The 18,347-nt window shown below is 46.7% G+C and overlaps 1 protein-coding gene across 6 annotated transcripts in view; it reads left to right on the top strand.

The window, feature by feature from the left end:
* The window catches only part of CDH15 (cadherin 15), a 120,117-nt gene that overhangs the window by 37,715 nt on the left and 64,055 nt on the right, over positions 1–18,347 (top strand). The window lies entirely within an intron of this gene.

The following is an 18,347-nucleotide window of genomic DNA, read 5'->3' as shown; positions in this document are numbered from 1 at the left end:
TCTCATCCCCTTTTTTTTTTAGCTTGACAGAGACAGCAATTCGGTCCTTAGTGTAACCGATTCCTTGCTGTAATGCTGGGTTTAGGAAAAAAAAGAAAAAGAAAAATATATTGAGATCAGCTTGCTCTGTTTATCAAAAAGGAGAGAAAAAAAAAGACAGGTGCGCTCCTAGTGCAGAGGATCAGAGGCAATTGGTGCACCTTGTGATAATAAGTGAGGCCTACCATACGTAGTTGTACTGAGGGCACAACACCTTTGCTGGCACGTAGAGTCACTGATGCAGTGGAAGTCGGCTGCCGCAGCATCCTTTCCTGATGACCCAAAGTAACTCGGTCCACTTTATGCAAGTATGCAAGTAAAATATATTCACATGAAAAGTAGGACTATGCTGGTGGCGCTTCCCCTCTTGGATAACAAAGATGTCGCTTCAATTGTTAGGATAAAATGCTAAGTTTTTATTTGTCACGCAACATTAAGTTTCTAGTCCGAGCCGGACTCTTCATCAGGCATAGTAAGAACACATATACACTAATCTATTTAAAAGCCTGAAAGGAATCACAAGCAGGTCACAAGGTCATTATGTGATGTACAGAATCGTAACATAAAATGGTTAAAAGTATATAAAAAATGTTTAAATACATGAATTGCCGTTCGGTAATTTATCATAAATGCATCCAGACATGCTTGCAAAGATAAAAATACACCCAAAATTCATAACAATTACCTTGAGTGCCGTAGTCCAAGACTTTATGAATAACAAATCATATAGAGACAGATAAACAAACAGTTGTAGCCACGTCATACTACGTAAAAGGAACTTGACTGCGTGTTGCTGGCTGGAGCAACTCAATTATTCAATGAACACCATATCAAGGCAGGTAAACAGTCCATAGTAACACTGCTTTTAGCAGGATCTGGAACGGCCGGACTGGTACAGGTCTGCCATACAGGATGAGAGGCTAAGGTACTATATCAAAACTAATTCAGCGATGGTTTTATAGACGAAAATTGCGTAACATTGCAATTAGAACAGAACTAAATAGAACTCGGCTGATGGCAACTCCAAGGCACGGCAGGTGTAACCCTACCCTTAAAGCGCAGGGCTGCTGCTCCTTTTGTAAATGCCAGTGTACTGATTGCTGTAGCTACTGCACAATACTCTGATTATGCTACCTATTGACTTCCTGTGTATGGATAATTGAATAATTGGTTAACTTCAAGGAGAAGTAACAAAAAAAACAAAAACAAAAAAGGTGACATTTTTTTGAATTATACATAATAAACCAGAAATCCACAAAATACTCTCTATAGGACTGTCTCCTCTATCTCATTTAGACCACTCAGTGAGACAGTAGATAACTTGTACATCCAATACACTTCTTTCTTTTTCAGTAGTTCAAAACGATTGGACATATTCTCCGGGATATGGTCTATGGGGATGACAGAGATTAGATCCTTCCCTTCCAGATGCATAACTGTACAGTGTCTTGATACACCATGTAGAAGGAATTTATTCTTTATATTCTGTCTGTGCCTTCTGTCTGTGCCTGTTAAGATGATTCCGCAGGGGTTGTATCGTTCGACCGACGTACTGAAGCCCGTATACACAATCCAAAAGATAGACTACATATGCTGACTGGCATTTGAGCCTATATTTCACGGTGAACTTTTCACCTGTACTGTTTGAACAGTATTCTGTGATTTCATTTTTGATCTCTCTACAACATAAGCACCGTTTGTTGTTACACCTATAGGATCCTATTGGTAGCGTTGGATCTATGAAAAGAACCTTGTGTTTTATTACGCTGGTGGCAAGTAGGTTTTTGAGAGAAGGGGCCTGCCTTTACATAATCTGTGGTCTTCTAGGTAATTTCATCTTCAATAGACTATCGCTCTGAAGAATGTGCCAAAGTTTTTTGAGAATTTGCTTTATCAAAAAAGGGTCGTCACAAAGTCTCTCTATTGCTATAGCAGCTCCAACCTTGGCTGTGTCAGATTGCAGGCATTCTTTATGGGTCCTATCCTTTACTTTCCTATGCCTCTTTGATGATTGCTTCTGGAAAGTTTTTTTCTTTAAATCTATTGGCTAGGATCCTGGCCTAGATTTTAAACATGTCATCATTAGTACAGTTTTTTGGTGCGTGCTTATATTGCCCATAGGGCACATTTCTAAGGCTAGGTTTACATATGTCAGTTGTGTCAGGTTCAGTTTTTTGACATCCGCATCCTTCATGTCGACTAGCATCTTCTTGACAGTTTGGTACATGCCTGGCGTGACCGGGCGATGTCTTTCTTTAATAGGGGGGCTGTCACCTGTCAGAATTCGGTGTTGGATCATAGACGTACGTCCAAAGTCTGTAGGAAGCTTACTGAAAGCTTCTTGGTACCTCTTGGTGACATTAATGACTCCCTTAACTTGATCCCTCGGAGTAGTTTCATCTCCCACTTGAAGTTGTGCCCACCAGGGCTCAGGGGGACTTTCAGTAGAACCAGGAGTCACTTGATCTGTCAGTTACTGAGCCACCTAGCATTTTGATAGGATGTCACTTGACTCTAGAAGATACAACTGGGTGACCGGAGTGTATTTCGGTAAGACTGTAGCCACACTGGACAAATTGACTAGTCGGACTGGAACTCTCCTATTGGTAATCTGTGACCAGACTTCTTGCTGCTCAAACTAGCGGAGTATCTTCTAACTGTATAGGCTCTAGCAGGGCTTGGTAGTCCTGGTTTCTCACTCCAGGATGTGCACGGCACCAGAGGACTGTCTCTGTGTTGCGTTGCAAGGTTACCGACCTGAAGTCTTCAATCCGCGCTTTGCAAACTTCACCTTGCCGGTTGGCAAACTTCTGCTCGCTTGGAGAATCTTTAAGTGGTACTGCACAGCCCGCTGGCCTGAGGGGGACAGGTAGGGGAGGGAGGCATGCAAGGAATCTACAATGTCATGATATTCATCCCCAATATGAATTCTGCACACCCCTTATCAGATACATCAGTTACAATCACTCCCTGTCCCCTGAGTAAATGTTTCCCCAACTGGATGGTGAGCTCCCAATATCCATGTCTGGGTATTGGTTTCCCGTTACCTGCCCCTACCCTGAAATCAACATCGTCAGGTTCAGACAACAAATTAGCATTCCAGTACTTGTAAAAAAACATCTTTGATTGTAGTGGACACTTGTGACCCTGTATCTATCAACGGCTCCAATTGTACACCTTCTACAATTACTTTTACATAGGGGCAGGGGGCAACATAAAGTGATAGTCCTGACTTAGGGCGTTCTGGAGTTGTGACTGCTGGCTGTTTTCCTGGGGAACGGTCCTTGACCCCAGGGGGAATTCTGTTTAAACCCCTGCAGTGCATTGTCTAGTGTCCAGACTTGTTACAGTGTGTACAAAAGGGTCTATTACTCCCAGAATACCTAGCAGGTGAAGGAGCACAGTAACTGGGATTATATGGGGCAGGAGTAGAGGGGGTTTCTCTAGGCTAGGATTGCTCAGGGGAGAGTGGAGCAGGCCAGGTGGTGAGCTCCCTTATAACCTTAATCAATTGTGCAAGGTCTTGTTTAATACTTTGGAAGTCTGAATCCGTAGTGGCTGACATGGTTTCTTGGACTGCGGTCAGGACATTTGAATGGGGCAGTATAGTCCTGACTGTCGCCCCTGAGGGCTCCTGAGCAGGTGTCCCATTTATTGTGAGCCCCATCAATAAACCTGTCCATCAATACTTTGTTATCCTGCTCAGGAGTGATACCATCTAGTTTTTGAACAGTCTCTAGGGCACTTTGTAAAGCTACTGCATAAGCTCTCAGAGTCTCACCTGGCTTCTGCCATCTCTCATACAACCGGAGGTGTACCTCTGATGGAGAATGTGACTCCTGGTACAACCAATCGAAAATCCGCTCTATGGTCGCCTTCTCAGAGGCGGGCCAGGAGCGGACTTCCTCAAGTGCTGGTCCCTGTAGTTGTCCCGTGAGCAGCTGCACCAGATGATTAGGAGGGAGAGAGTAAAAGACAAACTCTGGATCTTCTCTTTGAAATCCATCAGGGTGAAGGGGTCTCCCTTGTAGGTAGGGAGGACAGGTTTCCCCATGAATATCGGTGCAGACACTGGAACATTAGGACTGTTGATGTTGACTGTAGGCAGGGCTAGCAAGATCCTCCTGCCTGCTGGGGCAGGTGATTACCTCGCTGCTGGAGAGCTGGGTTCTGACATCCTGTTGACTTTTTGAGTGCGCTGTCACCTTAAGAAGATTTGATTGCGCCATCACTTGAGTGCGCTGTCTCTTTAAGATACTTGCCAATAGACTGTAATGGGTACCCGCAGACTTTGTTGGGCACCGAGGGGATAATGATCGCTGCCACGGGTGCCGGAGACTTGTTGAGGCAAATCGTTGGTTTATGCAGAGTTTGCACTGCAGCAGGTACTTGCCGGTATTCTGTACAGCCGGACACAGCCGCAGGAACCTTCGCTATGGCTGCGCCAAAGGAATTTCCTGTTTGGTCCGGTTGGTAAATTCTTCACCTGTGCAACACGGGGCGGATTCTTAGTTCTGGCTCGCGCACTGAAGAGGCGTCACCACTGGGGACTGACTGGGCGGAGCTGCGACCGCTTCTGCGTGCGGGAAACACTGGACTCTGTTTAACCCCTTCAGGTATGGACTTGACACACTAAGCAATAACAGTCTTTCCTTCACCTTCCCCACTACTTTATCAACGCCACAGTAAAAACACACTTTAGTAACACAGTCACGTACACTCTCATGGCGCACACTTTTTCGCAACTGCATGCGATTTTTCACTTGGACACAGTTCAGACTGGGGGGAAGGACTTGTGGCACTTTGCTTATAGCACACACCCGTATCTTGTTAATGGGGGGCCTGACGACTTGACTTGGTGGTTAAGTAGTTAAGGCACACACCCGTATCCCGTTCATGATGCCAAGATTGTGGTGACCCACGGTGATGGCAGGGACCACGGGGTGTAGCGGTGTAGGTGGATGGGGCAAGATGGTATTAACCCCAGGGGAAAGGTGTTATTAACCCCTAATGTTTGTGACGAGTGGTTTTTGGGTACCGGAACCACCCAAACGGTATCTCCGCTATTCCAATAGCTAGGCAGTGAAAATGAGAGTCCACAACCAGGTTAAGGTTTAACAGAGGCTTTACTGAGTTAAGACAGGTGTTATTATCTCCACAGCTGGGCCAGAATCCCAGAGAGGTGGCCAGGAACACAGAAGGACCTCGCAGCTTGCTGGGACTAGTTGTACTTGTAATAGACTTTAGATAATTGACTTTAGGCTTGGCTAAACTCTAGGTAGTGACAGCAGACATAGACTTGATTTATTGGAATGACTGTAGATTCGAGGCCTTCCAGGTGCTGGACACTAGCACTGAGATCTCTGATCTTGACTGTTCCTCAGCAGGGAGCATAAGAGCCAAAGAGTTGTAATGGCTGCCCCCTTATATAGAGCCCATAGGTTAAGCTGCGGGTCATGTATTAACCTGGTGCCCTCTGGGTAACATGTGATAACATAAACATAACATGGGACATCAAACAGGTCCTTTAGATGGCCTCTCACAGGTCCTTTATACTAACTATACATTAATACACGGACTACAATTCTATTTCAATGAATGACAGTATAGTAACAGCAGGGGAGACACTGCAGGAGAGTCCCAGGTCTCTGAGGGTCTCAACCTGACAGGGCCTAAGTGTAGTGCAGGACCATGTCCTGTACTGGGAAATCACATTAGTGAGAAGGAGCGGGGTAATGTAGTATGAAGAATTGAAAAGGGTGCCCAAAAAAAAAAAAAAGACCACTTCTGCTTCTGAGCTCCCAAGCAAAATTGTCAAGTTGAATGATGATGCGAGGGCCTCAGTATCAGCAATGGCAGATGGGAGAACAGTCCAACTAGTAGCATGGGGGATGTTAATGCAGGTAGACCAAAATAGCTAGGGGATAATGGATTCTATAAACAGGAAGATGGCTAGAATAATTTGTCGCCAATACCGCCTTAACCAAATGGTTCTATAATCGGCATGTGGTGGAACGGGTAGACAAATTACTTGGTTGGGGGGATGGGAATGACCCAGCTGTTGTGGACCACATAAGAGCCAACAACAGAATACATGGTAGGTGGAGGTCCATGAAGAATTATTTTAAAGAACTTGGTGCCAAGCTGAAGAACAGGACCTTCAAGGTCCTATTTTCTGTAATACTACCTGTGCCATGCTCATTACAAGAAAGACATTGGGTGCTTAGCGAGTTAAATGCATGGTTTAAGTCTTGGTGTAAGGGAGAAGGGTTTGGGTCTTAAGAACACTGGGGGGGGGGACTTAAAGGACATCTGCAGCGAAAAAAACTTATCCACTATCCTCAGGATAGGGGATAAGTGTCTGATCGTGGGGGGTCCGACTGCTGGGAACCCCTGCATTGCCTGGTTGGGGGCCCCAAGGGATTGCAAGCCGGTAGTGCCTGTTACGCCGAGCGCTCCGGGTCCCCGCTCCTCCCCGGAGCGCTCGCTTCTCTCTCGCTACCGCAGCGCTCCGGGCAGCTCCACTGACCCGGTGCGCTGCGATACCGTCTCCAGCCGGGATGCGATTCGCGATGCGGGTAGCGCCCGCTCGCGATGCGCATCCCGGCTCCCGTACCTGACTCGCTCTCCGTCTGTCCTGTCCCGGCGCGCGCGGCCCCGCTCCCTAGGGCGCGCGCGCGCCGGGTCTCTGCGATTTAAAGGGCCACTGCGCCGCTGATTGGCGCAGTGGTTCCAATTAGTGTGTTCACCTGTGCACTCCCTATTTATACCTCACTTCCCCTTCACTCCCTCGCCGGATCTTGTTGCCATTGTGCCAGTGAAAGCGTTTCCTTGTGTGTTCCTAGCCTGTGTTCCAGACCTCCTGCCGTTGCCCCCGACTACGATCCTTGCTGCCTGCCCCGACCTTCTGCTACGTCCGACCTTGCTTCTGTCTACTCCCTTGTACCGCGCCTATCTTCAGCAGTCAGAGAGGTTGAGCCGTTGCTAGTGGATACGACCTGGTCACTACCGCCGCAGCAAGACCATCCCGCTTTGCGGCGGGCTCTGGTGAAAACCAGTAGTGACTTAGAACCGATCCACTAGCACGGTCCACGCCAATCCCTCTCTGGCACAGAGGATCCACTACCTGCCAGCCGGCATCGTGACAGTAGATCCGGCCATGGATCCCGCTGAAGTTCCTCTGCCAGTTGTCGCCGACCTCACCACGGTGGTCGCCCAGCAGTCACAACAGATAGCGCAACAAGGCCAACAGCTGTCTCAACTGACCGTGATGCTACAGCAGCTACTACCACAGCTTCAGCAATCATCTCCTCCGCCAGCTCCTGCACCTCCTCCGCAGCGAGTGGCCGCTTCTGGTCTACGACTATCCTTGCCGGATAAATTTGATGGGGACTCTAAATTCTGCCGTGGCTTTCTTTCCCAATGTTCCCTGCACTTGGAGATGATGTCGGACCAGTTTCCTACTGAAAGGTCTAAGGTGGCTTTCGTAGTCAGCCTTCTGTCTGGAAAAGCTCTGTCATGGGCCACACCGCTCTGGGACCGCAATGACCCCGTCACTGCCTCTATACACTCCTTCTTCTCGGAAATTCGAAGTGTCTTTGAAGAACCTGCCCGAGCCTCTTCTGCTGAGACTGCCCTGTTGAACCTGGTCCAGGGTAATTCTTCCGTTGGCGAGTACGCCGTACAATTCCGTACTCTTGCTTCAGAATTATCCTGGAATAATGAGGCCCTCTGCGCGACCTTTAAAAAAGGCCTATCCAGCAACATTAAAGATGTTCTGGCCACACGAGAAATCCCTGCTAACCTACATGAACTCATCCATCTTGCCACTCGCATTGACATGCGTTTTTCCGAAAGGCGTCAGGAGCTCCGCCAGGATATGGACTTTGTTCGCACAAGGCGTTTTTTCTCCCTGGCTCCTCTCTCCTCTGGTCCCCTGCAATCCGTTCCTGTGCCTCCCGCCGTGGAGGCTATGCAGGTCGACCGGTCTCGCCTGACACCTCAAGAGAGGACACGACGCCGCATGGAGAATCTCTGCCTGTACTGTGCCAGTACCGAACACTTCCTGAAGGATTGTCCTATCCGTCCTCCCCGCCTGGAAAGACGTACGCTGACTCCGCACAAAGGTGAGACAGTCCTTGATGTCTACTCTGCTTCTCCACGTCTTACTGTGCCTGTGCGGATATCTGCCTCTGCCTTCTCCTTCTCTACTATGGCCTTCTTGGATTCCGGATCTGCAGGAAATTTTGTTTTGGCCTCTCTCGTCAACAGGTTCAACATCCCAGTGACCAGTCTCGCCAGACCCCTCTACATCAATTGTGTAAACAATGAAAGATTGGACTGTACCATACGTTTCCGCACGGAGCCCCTTCTAATGTGCATCGGACCTCATCACGAGAAGATTGAATTTTTGGTCCTCCCCAATTGCACTTCCGAAATCCTCCTTGGACTACCCTGGCTTCAACTCCATTCCCCAACCCTGGATTGGTCCACTGGGGAGATCAAGAGTTGGGGGCCCTCTTGTTTCAAGGACTGCCTAAAACCGGTTCCCAGTACCCCTTGCCGTGACTCTGTGGTTCCCCCTGTAACCGGTCTCCCTAAGGCCTATATGGACTTTGCGGATGTTTTTTGCAAAAAACAAGCTGAGACTCTACCTCCTCACAGGCCTTATGATTGTCCTATTGACCTCCTCCCGGGCACTACTCCACCCCGGGGCAGAATCTATCCTCTGTCCGCCCCAGAGACTCTTGCTATGTCGGAGTACATCCAGGAAAATTTAAAAAAAGGCTTTATCCGTAAATCCTCCTCTCCTGCCGGAGCCGGATTTTTCTTTGTGTCCAAAAAAGATGGCTCTCTACGTCCTTGCATTGACTACCGCGGTCTTAATAAAATCACGGTAAAGAACCGCTACCCCCTACCCCTCATCTCTGAACTCTTTGATCGCCTCCAAGGTGCCCACATCTTTACCAAACTGGACTTAAGAGGTGCTTATAATCTCATCCGCATCAGAGAGGGGGATGAATGGAAAACGGCATTTAACACTAGAGATGGACACTTTGAGTATCTGGTCATGCCCTTTGGCCTGTGCAACGCCCCTGCCGTCTTCCAAGACTTTGTTAATGAAATTTTTCGTGATCTCTTATACTCCTGTGTTGTTGTATATCTGGACGATATCCTGATTTTTTCTGCCAATCTAGAAGAACACCGCCAGCATGTCCGTATGGTTCTTCAGAGACTTCGTGACAATCAACTTTATGCCAAGATAGAGAAATGTCTGTTTGAATGCCAATCTCTTCCTTTCCTAGGATACTTGGTCTCTGGCCAGGGACTACAAATGGATCCAGACAAACTCTCTGCCGTCTTAGATTGGCCACGCCCCTCCGGACTCCGTGCTATCCAACGTTTTTTGGGGTTCGCCAATTATTACAGGCAATTTATTCCACATTTTTCTACCGTTGTGGCCCCTATCGTGGCTTTAACCAAAAAAAATGCCAATCCCAAGTCTTGGCCTCCTCAAGCGGAAGACGCCTTTAAACGGCTCAAGTCTGCCTTTTCTTCGGCTCCCGTGCTCTCCAGACCTGACCCATCTAAACCCTTCCTATTGGAGGTTGATGCCTCCTCTGTAGGAGCTGGAGCGGTCCTTCTACAAAAAAATTCTACCGGGCATGCTGTTACTTGTGGTTTTTTTTCTAGGACCTTCTCTTCGGCGGAGAGGAACTACTCCATCGGGGATCGAGAGCTTCTAGCCATTAAATTAGCACTTGAGGAATGGAGGCATCTGCTGGAGGGATCAAGATTTCCAGTTATTATTTACACCGATCACAAGTCTGCCCAACGGCTGAATCCTCGCCAGGCAAGGTGGTCTCTGTTCTTTGCCCGATTTAATTTTGAAATTCACTTTCGGCCTGCCGATAAGAACATTAGGGCCGATGCTCTCTCTCGTTCCTCGGATGCCTCGGAAGTTGAACTCTCTCCGCAACACATCATTCCTCCTGACTGCCTGATTTCCACTTCTCCAGCCTCCATCAGGCAAACTCCTCCAGGAAAGACCTTCGTCTCTCCACGCCAACGCCTCGGAATCCTCAAATGGGGTCACTCCTCCCATCTCGCAGGTCATGCAGGCATCAAGAAATCTGTGCAACTCATCTCTCGCTTCTATTGGTGGCCGACTCTGGAGACGGATGTCGTGGACTTTGTGCGAGCCTGCACTGTCTGTGCCCGGGATAAGACTCCTCGCCAGAAGCCCGCTGGTTTTCTTCATCCTCTGCCTGTCCCCGAATAGCCTTGGTCTCTGATTGGTATGGATTTTATTACAGACCTACCCCCATCCCGTGGCAACACTGTTGTTTGGGTGGTCGTTGATCGATTCTCCAAGATGGCACATTTCATCCCTCTTCCTGGTCTTCCTTCAGCGCCTCAGTTGGCTAAACAATTTTTTGTACACATTTTTCGTCTTCACGGGTTGCCCACACAGATAGTCTCGGATAGAGGCGTCCAATTCGTGTCAAAATTCTGGAGGGCTCTCTGTAAACAACTCAAGATTAGATTAAACTTTTCTTCTGCATATCATCCTCAATCCAATGGACAAGTAGAAAGAATTAACCAGGTCTTGGGTGATTATTTACGACATTTTGTTTCCTCCCGCCAGGATGATTGGGCAGATCTTCTACCATGGGCCGAATTCTCGTATAACTTTAGAGTCTCTGAATCTTCCTCCAAATCCCCATTTTTCGTGGTGTACGGCCGTCACCCTCTTCCCCCCCTCCCTACTCCCTTGCCCTCTGGTTTGCCCGCTGTAGATGAAGTGACTCGTGATCTTTCCACCATATGGAAAGAGACCCAAGATTCTCTTTTACAGGCTTCATCTCGCATGAAAAAGTTTGCCGATAAGAAAAGAAGAGCTCCCCCCATTTTTGCTCCCGGAGACAAGGTATGGCTCTCCGCTAAATATGTCCGCTTTCGTGTCCCCAGTTACAAACTGGGTCCACGCTATCTTGGTCCTTTCAAAGTCTTGTGCCAAATTAATCCTGTCTCTTACAAACTTCTTCTTCCTCCTTCTCTCCGTATTCCTAATGCCTTTCATGTCTCTCTTCTTAAACCACTCATCATCAACCGTTTCTCTCCCAAATTAGTTTCTCCCACTCCTGTCTCCGGTTCTTCTGACGTCTTCTCAGTGAAAGAGATACTGGCCTCCAAGACGGTCAGAGGAAAAAGGTTCTTTTTGGTGGATTGGGAGGGCTGTGGACCTGAAGAGAGATCCTGGGAACCTGAGGACAACATCCTAGACAAAAGTCTGCTCCTCAGGTTCTCAGGCTCTAAGAAGAGGGGGAGACCCAAGGGGGGGGGTACTGTTACGCCGAGCGCTCCGGGTCCCCGCTCCTCCCCGGAGCGCTCGCTTCTCTCTCGCTACCGCAGCGCTCCGGGCAGCTCCACTGACCCGGTGCGCTGCGATACCGTCTCCAGCCGGGATGCGATTCGCGATGCGGGTAGCGCCCGCTCGCGATGCGCATCCCGGCTCCCGTACCTGACTCGCTCTCCGTCTGTCCTGTCCCGGCGCGCGCGGCCCCGCTCCCTAGGGCGCGCGCGCGCCGGGTCTCTGCGATTTAAAGGGCCACTGCGCCGCTGATTGGCGCAGTGGTTCCAATTAGTGTGTTCACCTGTGCACTTCCTATTTATACCTCACTTCCCCTTCACTCCCTCGCCGGATCTTGTTGCCATTGTGCCAGTGAAAGCGTTTCCTTGTGTGTTCCTAGCCTGTGTTCCAGACCTCCTGCCGTTGCCCCCGACTACGATCCTTGCTGCCTGCCCCGACCTTCTGCTACGTCCGACCTTGCTTCTGTCTACTCCCTTGTACCGCGCCTATCTTCAGCAGTCAGAGAGGTTGAGCCGTTGCTAGTGGATACGACCTGGTCACTACCGCCGCAGCAAGACCATCCCGCTTTGCGGCGGGCTCTGGTGAAAACCAGTAGTGACTTAGAACCGATCCACTAGCACGGTCCACGCCAATCCCTCTCTGGCACAGAGGATCCACTACCTGCCAGCCGGCATCGTGACAGTGCCCTTCCAGGAAAAAACATTGCAACGGCAAAAGAGGGCGTGCAGAACGGTTCAGTTTGTCTGCTTCTTCTTCCCTCTTACTGTTTCTGCCTGACTATCTTAGTGCCTGGTAAGTGTGAGTCACTGGAAACAGCTGTCTCAGCCTCTCCCATCACTTTTATATGTAACTATCTCATTGCTAGTGAAGGCCACTATGCAAGTGATGGTTAAGTAGGCTGAGGAATAGGGTGCCCTGGTGCTTCTGTCATATATATTTTTTTTAACCCAATGGTAACCATATTCTAATGGGTCCCATGCTTTCTCTAGTACTGTATGCTATCATTCTCTATCTGTGTCTGGACTTTACTCATCTGTGCAGTGATGAAGGGATCACATTATCTTATGATTACTGGGATTGTTTGAATATTTTTTTTTTATAATTCTGAAGGGAAAAAAAAAACTCTACAGCAGTGGTACTCAACTGGCGGACCGTGGTCCAGATCCGGACCGCGGCCCCCAGTCATCCGGACCTCCCGGCCGGTTCAGGTAATGGCCAGAGGTGGCAACAGCTGTTCTGGCATTCATATGTATCGGGAACATATGTATCGGGAACACTATGCTCCCTGCCCGGCCAGCGCTTCTCCTATGATGCAGGTGGTGTGATAAGTGCTGCCTGCGTCATCTACTCTGGCCAGGCCTGATGGGGGGGGGGGGGGTATTGGCGTTAGGGTTAGAAGGGGATAAAGGGGTCTAGGGAAGTGGGGGCGGAAAAGTAAAAATAAGAATGATGCAGGGGTCGGGGGGGGGGTTGTGTTATTGCAGAAGGGGATAAAGGAGTCTGGGGGGGCATAAAAGGGAAAATTAGAATGATTCAGGGGTCTGGGGGGGTGGGGGGGTGTTGGGGCAGAAGGGGATACAGAGGTCTGCTGGGCATAAAAGTGAAAATAAGAATGATGCAGGGGTCTTGGGGGGTGTTAGGGAAGAAGGGAATAAACGGGTCCGGGGGGCAGAAAAGTGTAAAGAAGAATGATGTAGGGGTCTTGGGGGGTGGGGGGGGTATTAGGGCAGAAGGGGATGGAGTGGTCTGGGGGGGGGCAAAAAGTTTAAAGAAGAATGATGCAGAGGTCTTGGTGGGTCAGGAGTGTTAGGACAGAAGGGGACAGAGAGATCTGGGGGGGGTACAGAAAAATGTAAAGAAGGATGATGCAGGGGTCTTGGGGTTGGAGGAGTCTAGAGGAGGACTTAGGGGTCAGGGGGGCAGAGGATTCTGGATGAGGACTTAGGGGTCAGGGGGGCAGAGGTGTCTGGGGTATCTATAGGAGGGGGGTAACAGGGGTCTGGAAGAGGACCTAGGGGTCTTGGGGGACTTAGGCCCATCCACATTGAGGACATTCCTCTGGCGGAAATCTGCTTGCAGCAGAGTCCAAATGGTTTTCTGCTGTTCAGTGCATACTGTGGAATCGCCACAGTGGAATTCCCCCAGCAGAATGGATGTAAACCCCAAGAACAAACATGTTTTTTGGGTGGACGTTCATACTGCTGATGGAATACCACCAGACTGCATTGTCATCTATAGAGATGGCGCACATCCGTGCAGGCCTACCGCCAATGGCTTCAGCGGTGCCTGCAGCAAGCGGACATTCCGCCGACGAAATGTCCACAGTGTGAAGAAGCCCTTAGGGGGTCTGCAGGAGGAGGAGGAAATGGGTCTAGCGGGAGTACAGGGGTGGGATTCTGACAAACAGAGGAAACAGTGTCTGGCAGTATTATTATTAGGGGTCATGATGTCTGGTAGAGTTATAGTGATTGTTGTTATACAGAGGATGAAGATCTGCTAACAAAGTAACCAATTATGTGCAGGCATCAGACTTTGCAGAGAGGATGAAGCTGAAATAAGACAAAGACCAGAGAAAGAAAAAGTAAAGACATTATACCGTTGCATATGCTTCCTGACGGTGTCATATCAGAGCTGGAGTCACTTATAATTACTGCAATGATGACGGGTGACACTGTACCCCAATCTGTGTTACAAAACTACAACTCCCATAATGCCTGAATATTTGCAGGCATGATGGGAGTTGTAGCTTTGCAACAGCTGGAGAGCCACTTAAACAGAGAAGTATGCAGCCTATTTTATGTTAATGGGTGTCTGACCACCCACCATAAAAAAAATGGGCTGCATAGTCTAATATGCCCAGGGGCACAGTATGTGCACAGTGTATTCAGGGGCACAGTGTGGGCAGTATTATACCAGTGGCAGTTGGAGAACGGTTATGACTTATTAAGTACTAATTATGTTCTACAACAGACAGTGCCTATTTCTGGCATGGCACTGTGGCCGCTAGGTGTGAACCTGGTCTTAGGGTTTAGCTTGGACCTTCACCGGATGGCAGACCTGGAAAAGCGGACCCCTACTAAAAGTAGTTGAGTACCCCTGCTCTACAGTGTCCTCATCCCCATGATCCTACATATGAACCTACGTCTATGTCTGACAATTACTATTAGCACATTACCGTTTAGGGGTTGTCACCCAGCTCTTCCCTTTTGGCAGCTCATATGAAAATGTACTTTTGTGTATAGATAACTATAGACTCTGCTGGAGCTATTTTAATCACTATATTTGATATCACCCAGCTTTTCCAGTCACAGATAGAACTGCACAATCAAAAAGTGGCAAGTGGAATTTAAAAATAAATAAATAAAAACTTTGGCAAAGATTTAAGGATAAACTGATTTGTTTTATTGAAGGTGGAAATGAGTTGTGTTTTAACACATGAATCCTGGTCTCACAACAGACATCTTCAATGTCTTGGGGATCATAAGAATCTCTTAAGCCAGTTCTTAATCAGTGTAATGGAGTTTTTTGGCCAAAGTCTGTAGATCAGGTATTCTCATCAGCGGTATCCACAGGAGCAGACACCAGATGTGCTCTGTGGAAGAGCAGTGTAGCAGAGGTATTATAATGAGCACATGTAATAGCCAAATAAAGCTGAACACTCTCGCCTCTATACAGCACCACCATTCCCACTTTTGGTGCAAATGGGAGACTAGCTAAGAAAGGGAAGAGTTAAGCTAATGGGCCCTAAATATATGCCCCATTGCATTTAAGAGGCTATGTAATAGTTTATGGAGGTTTAGAAAATGTAATGAAAGATTCTGTAACATGGAGCCACTGTTCCTCACAGGACCCTTTTAACCCTTACACGTCAGGGAATAAGCCAACCTGTCATTGTGATACTGTTGACCTAGAGACAGGTGCCATTTGTTACATAGCACATACATTCCCTCCTGTATGATTCCCCCTCAAGAATACAGGGGTCCAGGAGACGGGAAGTGACCTTGAACAGAGCAGAGTCTGTAATGGGCACAGCTGCAGACCCCATTCCCCCCCTGTACAAACACACAGCTTACACCCCCAGCACCCCAGTGATCCCCCTCCCACCCCACTGAGTGGAGTAAAGTTACAACTCACAACACTTGTGCTGTCAGTCACACTGGGAAAGGGAATCAGTGACACAGCCAGACACACACAGACCCTCATCCTTTTCCCACAGAGACAACTTCATTCCCAACAGGATGGAAAGAGGGCTACTCCTAGCCATGTGCTGCCTGATGTCTGCCTTCTGGCAGGTAAGAGCCCCCTACAGCTAATCCCCAATGTAGGCAAATACCCTGTATGATTCATAGACTGAACAAAACAATATACAGTATAGTGAACTGGATATAATAGCTTGATAATGGAATTCATAACAGCAGCGGATCCCATAGGCACAAATAGAGTAATGTATGTGTTCATGTGTGCAGCAACTTTAGTGCCTGTGAATGGCAACCAAGATAAGGGCACATGTACAAGCAATGAAGCAAGAGGTTATGTCAGTGTTTCCCAACCAGGGTGCCTCCAGCTGATGCAAAACTACAACTCCCAACTCCTGTTGGCTGTTCGGGCATGCTGGGAGTTGTAGTTTTGCAACAGCTGGAGGCACTCTGGTTGAGAAACACTGGGTTATAACCTCTTATTGAGGGACATTTATCAATGTTTGCTTATGTAGTCTTTTTTTTTAGTAATTTTTTCCTTACTTTTGTTTTGCTTATGTGTGACTTATTTATCAACTGATTTCAGCCTGTTACTAAATTCCTTTCACGTAAGCAATTTTTCCTTTTTTACTTTGGTACTAGCTTTTTCTGCTCCATGTTTGAGCTGGAGTAAATTTTGTCAATTTTTAACCCTGTTTTTTTTTTTGCGCAGTTGCGACTGTCGCAGTTAATAAATACCTGACTACCCATAGTCCATTTTAAAATTATTACTACGTAGTTAATTTTTGGAAAACTTGCTTTTCTTGCTTTCCAGTCAAAGTGTTGCGGGAAAAATCACGTAGTCGCAGTTGCGACAATTTTGCGACAATTATAGTAAAGAAAACCTGACTAAACCCGTTGATAAATGTCCATAATTGTGTGCTGCTGCATGGTGCACAAACTGATTACCGGTCCTATATTTTTAGACCATGATAAAGATTGAAAGAGGGAAATGATTGTTTCTTATATTCTTTATGCATTAGATAATATTTTAAAAGTGTTTTGTTATATAAATATATATATATATATATATACATATATATATGTTTATTGTATTCTCAAATTTGGTAAAAAATTTCATAAACTGACCGTTTTAAATTATTAATTATTTTTAAAACCGTTATCCTTTTTTGAAACATTGAAGCTGCACAGCAGATGATAGAGTTCTCAGAAAAAGTGACATGTTTTTTATTCCCATGTATTTCACTTCCTGCCAAAAAAGATGCACCACTGCTAGGTGTGAACTGAAGTCTGTATTTCCATTGAAAATAATGCATTTCTGGAGTGTATTTTGGTGCAATACATGTCACAATACACAAAGGAACAAAGGTGTGTAATCCTGGCCTTAGGTGACCTTTTAATAATATGCTATGCCTATATTACAGGAAACGGTGGAAGGTCTCAATTAGGAAAGTTAAAAAATCTAAATTTGTAAATTCTGGAGGAAATAAAAGAAAGGAGGATATGATTGTAACCTGGAAATATAGTAAAGGATTACATAAGGTTCAGGAGAAAGGTCAAAAATAAGATACTAAACACAAAAACAAGGCCCAATCTGAAGTTAACTAGGGGCAGGTTCAGAAGGAACAAGAAAAAAATTGGGTGGAATAAATAATAACTGTCTGATTTTTCCAGATCAACCAATCAGAGCTCAGCTTTCATATGTTAACATGTGCTGGTAAAATAAAAGCTGAACTGTGATTGGTTGCTATGAAAAACCAGACATTTTTTTTTCTCAGACAGTTTTTATTAATTACCCCTATACATTTACTGAAAGAGTAGTAGGGGAACAAACTTTCTGTAGGTGTGGCTCGTATAGCCAAGATAAGTGAATGTATACCTGCTTGGAATAAACTTGTATCTATCTGAAGATAAAAATTAAATAGCCATAACATGATGGCAGACTAATGGAACAGGTCATCTTTTATGTTTTTAAATATATTTTTATTGCAGATATAAATAGATTAGAGAATATTCTACACAAAATTAATGAGCTGTACCTGTTAGTAGCCCTTACTTCTTAGGCTAAGTTTCCACTTGGTTTTTTTCTGGCAGTTTTTGGAAAACTTCCACTGCAGTTTTTGAGCCAAAGTCAGAAGTGGATCCATAAGGGAGGAGAAGTGTAAGTCCTTTCTTTATATGTCCTATTCCTTTTGAATCCACTTCTGGCTTTGGCTCAAAAACTGCAGTGGCAGATCTCCAAAAACTGCCAGAAAAAGACCAAGTGGAAACTTAGCCTTAAGGAGGCTATCACATAGTTTTATGACATAACGTAAAGGAGAACCCTACTTCATAGGTGAATACAGCATGAAATAGTGATTTCCTTCTTTACAATGCTGTATTATGGAGGTGTTTTTCCGTGGGAGGTTCTCATCACCTTCATTAAAGGGTACCTCTCATCAAATAAACTTTTGATATATTTTAGATTAATGAATGTTGAATAACTTTCCAATAGCATGTTAATGAAAAATATGCTTCTTTCTATTGTATTTTTCCCGATCAGTCCTGTCAGCAACCATTTCTGACTCATGCTGGAGTCCTAAACACTCAGAGTTGCCAGCCTGCTTTGTTCACAGCCAAACAGGCTGTGAACAAAGCAGGCTGGCAGCTCTGAGTGTTCTCCTTTGTGAACAAAGCAGACTGGCAGCTCGTAGTGTTTAGGACTCCAGCATGAGTCTGAAATGCTTGCTGCCAGGACT

The sequence above is a fragment of the Hyla sarda genome, chromosome 6 (genome assembly GCF_029499605.1).
Source record: "Hyla sarda isolate aHylSar1 chromosome 6, aHylSar1.hap1, whole genome shotgun sequence".
In the NCBI taxonomy this organism is placed as follows: domain Eukaryota; kingdom Metazoa; phylum Chordata; class Amphibia; order Anura; family Hylidae; genus Hyla; species Hyla sarda.
Note: the sequence above shows the minus strand (reverse complement) of the source record. Positions and strands in the feature narration are given on the sequence as shown.